The following is a 6604-nucleotide window of genomic DNA, read 5'->3' on the forward strand; positions in this document are numbered from 1 at the left end:
CTCTCATCCCAGTGTTTCACAGGCAGGGTGATTTATCAATGTGTGTGCTGTCATTCAGATGGATGTTCCGTATGCTAGCATTAGTTGGTGGACGTTTAAGATCCCACGGTGTCCATCATGAAGAGTAGGCGGCACCATGGCTAAATTACAAATTCATGCCCAAACTACTGCTGGGAAGAGAATGCTTTGCTGAATGAGAATTATAATCATTATTCTATCTTTAAAATAAATGTTAAATGTCATGCCTCTTCACCAAAATTTCTAACACTTTGCTACCATAAGTTGGGCCATAACTCGCCAACTTGCAAACCACTAGATGTCATGGCTGACCTCCCTCCTACATCTACAGTCACGTGAAAAAGTAAGTACACCCCATGTAAAGTTTTGACTTTTTCAACATATTTCAACATACAGCTATTTGATCTTCATTTCAACAATATTGATAGATAAAGGTGATATAATGTAACAAATATCATGAAACATTTACATTTTGTAGTCCATTGTATAATTTAAAAAAACATAAATGCAAATTTCGCATGTGGAAAAAGTAAGTACACCCCGACATTTATCACCACTTCAAATACCTAAAATTAGAATCAGGTGCACCAGCTCAGGTGCAAATGATTAGAACATCGTGAGAGAGCGCTTGGAGGAACCTGTCTTATTTAAACCTCAGACATTTAGTTTGGTTTGCTCTTTGCTGTTGAAGTGTGCGGCGTCACCATGCCTAGATCAAAAGAGCTCTCTGAGGCCTTCAGAAAGAAGGTTATAGATGCCTACGAGTCTGGGAAGGGATTTAAAAAGATCTCCAAACAATTTGAAATCAATCATTCGACTGTCCGGAAGATCATCTACAAGTGGAGAAGATTCCAAACAACTGCCATCTTGTTCAGGCCAGGCCGCCCCAGCAAGTTCAGCCCGAGAGCAGACCGCAAGATGCTGAAAGAAGTCTCTAAGAACCCCAGAATGTCATCACGGGACCTATAGGTAGCTCTTGCCACTGTTGATGTCAAAGTGCACGAGTCTACCATTAGAAAGAGGCTGCACAAATTTGATATACATGGGAGGTGTGCCAGGAGGAAACCTTTGCTGTCCAGAAAGAACATCAAGGCAAGAGTAAAGTTTGCCAATGAACACCTCGGCAAAGAGCAGCACTTCTGGAACAATGTGCTCTGGACAGATGAGTCAAAGGTAGAGCTATTTGGCCACAGTACCAGAAGACATGTTTGGCGAAAACCAACAACAGCATTTCACCACAAGAACCTGATACCAACTGTAAAGCATGGTGGTGGAAATATTATGGTTTGGGGCAGCTTTGCTGCATCAGGGTCTGGGCAGCTCACCATCATAGAATCCAATATGAATTCTTCATTGTACCAGAGGGTGCTTCAGGATAATGTGAGGCCATCTGTCGGATAGTTGAGGCTCAACCGAAGGTGGATCTTGCAACATGACAATGACCCTAAACATACCAGAAAATCCACCAAGGAATGGCTGAAAAGAAAGAAATGGAGGGTTCTGGAATGGCCAAGTCAAAGCCCGGATCTAAATCCCATCGAGATGTTGTGGGGGGATTTGAAACGAGCTGTGCATGCAATTGTGCATGCTATGAAAACATTTTTTTGTTGAATAAACCATTGCAAACTCAATTTTTCATTGTTTTTTGTTCAATTGGATCACCTCTATCGAAGATACTGTTTAAATGAAGATCAAATATTGATATGTCCACATATGTTAAAAAGATTAAAAAAAAAATTTTTTTATGGGGTTACTTACTTTTGCCACATGCGAAATTTGCATTTATGTTTATTTAAATTATACAATGGACCACAAAATGTAAATACACAACACAACAACATGCATTTTAAAGGCCATTTTCCCGACTAGAGCGGGGGATAGCCTTGCGGTCCCCATGACAATCTTCTCCATTTTGACATATTTTCTGCATCTCTCCTTGTTAACCCCCTTGCCCGCATTTCTTCTTCCACCATCTTTAGCCAAGTCTTTCTCGGTCTTCCCCGTCCTCTACTTCCACCTACATTCATTTCCATCACTCTTCTCAACCAGTCACTTTCATCCTTCCTCAACACATGACCAAACCATCTCAACCTGTTCCTCTTCACAGCATCAATCACAGGCTCTATTCCCATCATCTTTCGCAATTCATCATTTGTCTTCCTCTCTCTCAACGATACTCCACACATCCGTCGAACCATTCGCATTTCCACCCTTTCCAACCTTCGTTGCTGCTCTACATTCATGACCCATGTCTCGCTCCCATAAATCATAAAACTTCTCACACATGCAGCATACACCTTTCCCTTCAGCTTCAACGACACTCCCCTCATCATCAGCACGCCACTCAGTTCCCGAAACCTCTTCCATGCACATCTCACTCGAGCAACCGTTGCCGAGTCTGATCCACCATCTCCATTCAGCATGTCTCCGAGGTAGCAAAATATTTTCACACCTTCCAGCTTCACGCCGTCTCCAAGATCCAACTCAACATTTCCTCCATCTGCATCTCCCTCTGTGCACACATTACATTTGAATGTAGCTGCCACACTGGTTAATGACCCTCTCAGACCACTACATTTTTGATGAACCCACTCAGCGCACATTGTACATTGAATGGAGTTCACTCCAACACCCTTCCTACACACAGCACAGGGCCACTTCCCAGTTCTTTCCACCTCACCACATGCTTTACCACTTGCCATCACCTTCGTCTTTCCGATATTCACCTTCAGACCTTTTGTCTCCATACATTCCTTCCACTTGTTCATCTTTTCCTTCAGTCCATCCATACTTTCCGCAATAAACACCAGATCATCTGCATACAACAACTCCAACGGTAAACCCTCCTTTAAGTTCTGAGCCAACACCTCCATCACAGCTACAAATAGTAGTGGACTTAGTACCGACCCCTGATGCACTCCCACCTTCACTTCAAACTCACCACTGTTCCCGTCCTTCGTCCTTACAGCTGTGCGCGCTCTTTTGTACATTGCCATCACTACTCTGATCAACCATTCCTCCACTCCTAACTTCCTCAATGCCCATGTCAATACTTTGCGTGGAACCCTATCGAATGCTTTCTCCAGATCAACAAACCCAAGAAACAACTTCTTCCTCTTCTCCATGTACTTCTCCTGCAACTGCCTCACAATGAAAAGCGCGTCTGTCGTTCCTCTTCCTGGCATAAATCCAAACTGCATTTCGTCGATCTTCACTTTCTTCCTTATCCTCCTCTCCAACACCCTTTCCAAAATCTTCATTCCATGCTCCAATAACTTTATGGCTCGGTACGAGCCACACTCCAGAGGGTCACCTTTCCCCTTGTATAGAGGGACGAGGATACTCAGTTCCCAACCCACTGGAATGCGGCCTTCTTTCACCACCAGATTATAGATCTCTGTCATTCTCTTCACACCCCAACTTCCTGCTGCCTTCAACATATCTCCCACAACTCCCGTCGGCCCTCCCGCTTTTCTACCCTTCATTGCTTTTATCGCTTCCTCAACTTCCTTCTCAGTTATCTTTTCTGCCGGTCCTAAAACTGGGTTACTCTCTATGTTGCCATCCCATTCATTCTCTGTATTCAACAGCATTTCCATATATCTTTTCCATCTTCCTTTAATTCCATCTGGGTCGACAACGATTTGTCCCACTTCATCCTTCAAGCAACTCACCCCCATCACATCACACCTCTCTTTCGCTATCTGCTTTGCAATCCTGAATACTGCTTTCTGACCCTCTTCCGAATCCAAGTGTTCTCCGAACATTTTCCTACATGCCTCCTGCGCCTTTGCTACCTCTTTCTTTGCAACCTTCCTGGCTGCCTTATAACTTTCATGCTCTGCTGTTTCTGATCCCGTACCCTTCGCCTTCTGCCACTCCTTGAACTTCTTCCTCTTCTCGTCAATCCTCTTTCCAACTTCATCATCCCACCACCATGTTTCGTAGTGCCTCGGTGGTCCTTTTGTCCATCCACATACCTCACCAATGGCTCCCAACAGACTAGCTTTCATTGACATCCAACCACTTTCAAGCTCAACCACATCATCCTCGACCCTACTCAGCCTCTCTTTTAATGCCTCCCTTACTGTCACCTCTTTCAACCTCCACACCTTCATTCTCAGTTGGTACTTCACCCGCCGAGCTCTCCTCGCACCTTTCACCCTTATGTCGCAGACAACCAAGTGGTGCTGTGAAACAGCCTCCCCCCCCCGGGATCACCTTTGTGTCCCGGAGGTGCCCCCTATCTCGCCTACGCACCATCAGGTAGTCAACGGTTGTCATCGACCGACCTGACGTGTATGTAACAAGCTTATTGTCCTCTTTCTGGAACTGAGTATTACAAATCAACAAATCAGCTCGATCACCAAACTCCAAAATCCTTTCACCTTCTCCATTTCTCACACCATATCCATAACCCCCATGAACTCCGTCAAAACCATCCATACTCCTTCCCACATGTCCATTTAGGTCTCCTCCTACCAAAACAACTTCCTCATCTTTCACGTTTTCCATCAGCTTCTCTATCGCACACCAGAACTTGTCCTTCTCTTCATCGCTTCGACCAACCTGCGGAGCATATCCCGAGATGACGTTCACCAAGAGCTTTCCAATCATCATTTTCACCATCATCAACCTATCACTCACTCTAGTCACACTCACCATACTGTCTACAAACTCCTCAGAAAACAGGACACCAACACCATTCACGCCCTCCAGGCACCCTTGCCACACAAACTTGTAGTTCTGTCCCTGCCTACCCTTCACCATTCTCACACCACTTCCCTTCCATCTCGTCTCTTGCACACAACATATGTCCACTCTTCTTCTGACCAATACTTCCACCACTTCTCCTGATCTCCCTGTCATTGTCCCTACATTCCATGTCCCAAACCTCAGAAACCGATCTCCACTTAGGGCTGTACCCTGCCCATATGTAGTTGTAATTGTCATGGTTCTCTTTTTGAGGCAATGTTTTTATGGCCGGATGCCCTTCCTGACGCCAACCCTCTTCTTCCACACAAAATGTAAATGTTTCATGATATTAGTTATATTATATCACCTTTATCTTTCAATATTGTTGAAATGAAGATCAAATAGCTGTAATATGTTGAAAAAGTCAGAACTTTACATGGGGTGTACTTACTTTTTCACGTGACTGTATCTATCTATAATTCCAGTAATCTCTGTGTGTGTGTGTGTCTGTCTGTGTGTTTGTTTGTCTGTGACCGCTGTTTCTCGACAACCACGGGTCCGATATACTTGAAACTTGCCAGGTATATTGCTGGGGACCCGAGGATGTGCCTTTTCAAGGTTTCATATTAATCGGACAATTACTTACCGAGATATGTCCAAAAAACGCTTCAACCAATCAGAGAGCAGCGAGCTATCACGTGTGCCGAACCGTTAATGCAATGCAAGCGTTAATGCGTTAATGCAAGGCTTTTCGTTTTTTTCCCTCTTCTCTTTCTACTTTTCCTTGCGATTAAATTGCAAACAGCCAAAATACGTTGGCGCTAATTGAATAATTGGCCATTAACACTAAAATAATCGTAACTGCGATATGCCAACTTCCGGACAGTGCAGCCTTCCATGTTGTTGTTGTTTGCAGCAGCTGTTTGCAGCAAGGGAAGCCTTTTCTTTTTTCCCCTCTTCTCTTTCTACTTTTCCTTGCGATTAAATTGCAAAAAGCCAAAATACGTTGGCGATAATTGAATAATTGGGCATTATGTTTTACAACTAATAAAAACGAATTTGCGATTCATTCGCTTTCCTGCGCGTTTGTGTACGCGATGGCGATTTCTTTACCAAACTCCGGAAGCCGTTCGCTTTGGGCCGAACCATTGCATGTAAATAGAGGGGGGGGATTGTCACCACTCGCAAGCCGTTCGCTTTGGACCAAACCATTTCATGTAAATAGGGGGGGGGGATATAATTTTAGATATATATATCGTACGGGCATGCCCTAGTATTATAAAATATGAGTGTCTGTCCGTCCCCGAACTACTCCCTCAGTTTTGGGGCTGGCCCTGTCAAACCTTCTGTGGAATTTTTGGGGTTAGGGTTAGGGTTTCATAAGTTCCTCAATAAAATTATGATTTTGAAATTGACTCAATACAGACCTGCTCTCAAATCCGGAAGTGAACAGATGACCGACAACGGGCTGGTTTGATAATATCTCAATACAATCGTGATTTAACACAGTATTTTGTTATAGTATTCTTGTATGATTGGAATTTTGAATGAAAATGGAGATATTGAGTTTAAATATGAACGATGAAATGACGTGAGGGTTCCTACTATCTAACCGTGACATTCGCGGATTCGGCAGATGCAGATTCGCCATTGACTGGGGATAGAACCATTCAGATAGGTATGTGGAATTTATTGGTTCATTGTTTCCCTTTCGCCGTTTTTTTTCCAAAGTAATTCACGAACTTGCTGTCCATGTCTGACGTTCGACTGAAGGTGGCACAAGAATGTGGAATTTATTGGTTCCATGGCTTAGCATTCACCATTTCCACATTGGTCGTTTGCTTTTGGCTTCCCACCCATGCACAGCACGGGTACCTCGATAGTACCATAT

The sequence above is a fragment of the Myxine glutinosa genome, chromosome 4, assembly GCF_964187855.1.
Source record: "Myxine glutinosa chromosome 4, kmMyxGlut1.1, whole genome shotgun sequence".
Lineage (NCBI taxonomy): Eukaryota > Metazoa > Chordata > Myxini > Myxiniformes > Myxinidae > Myxine > Myxine glutinosa.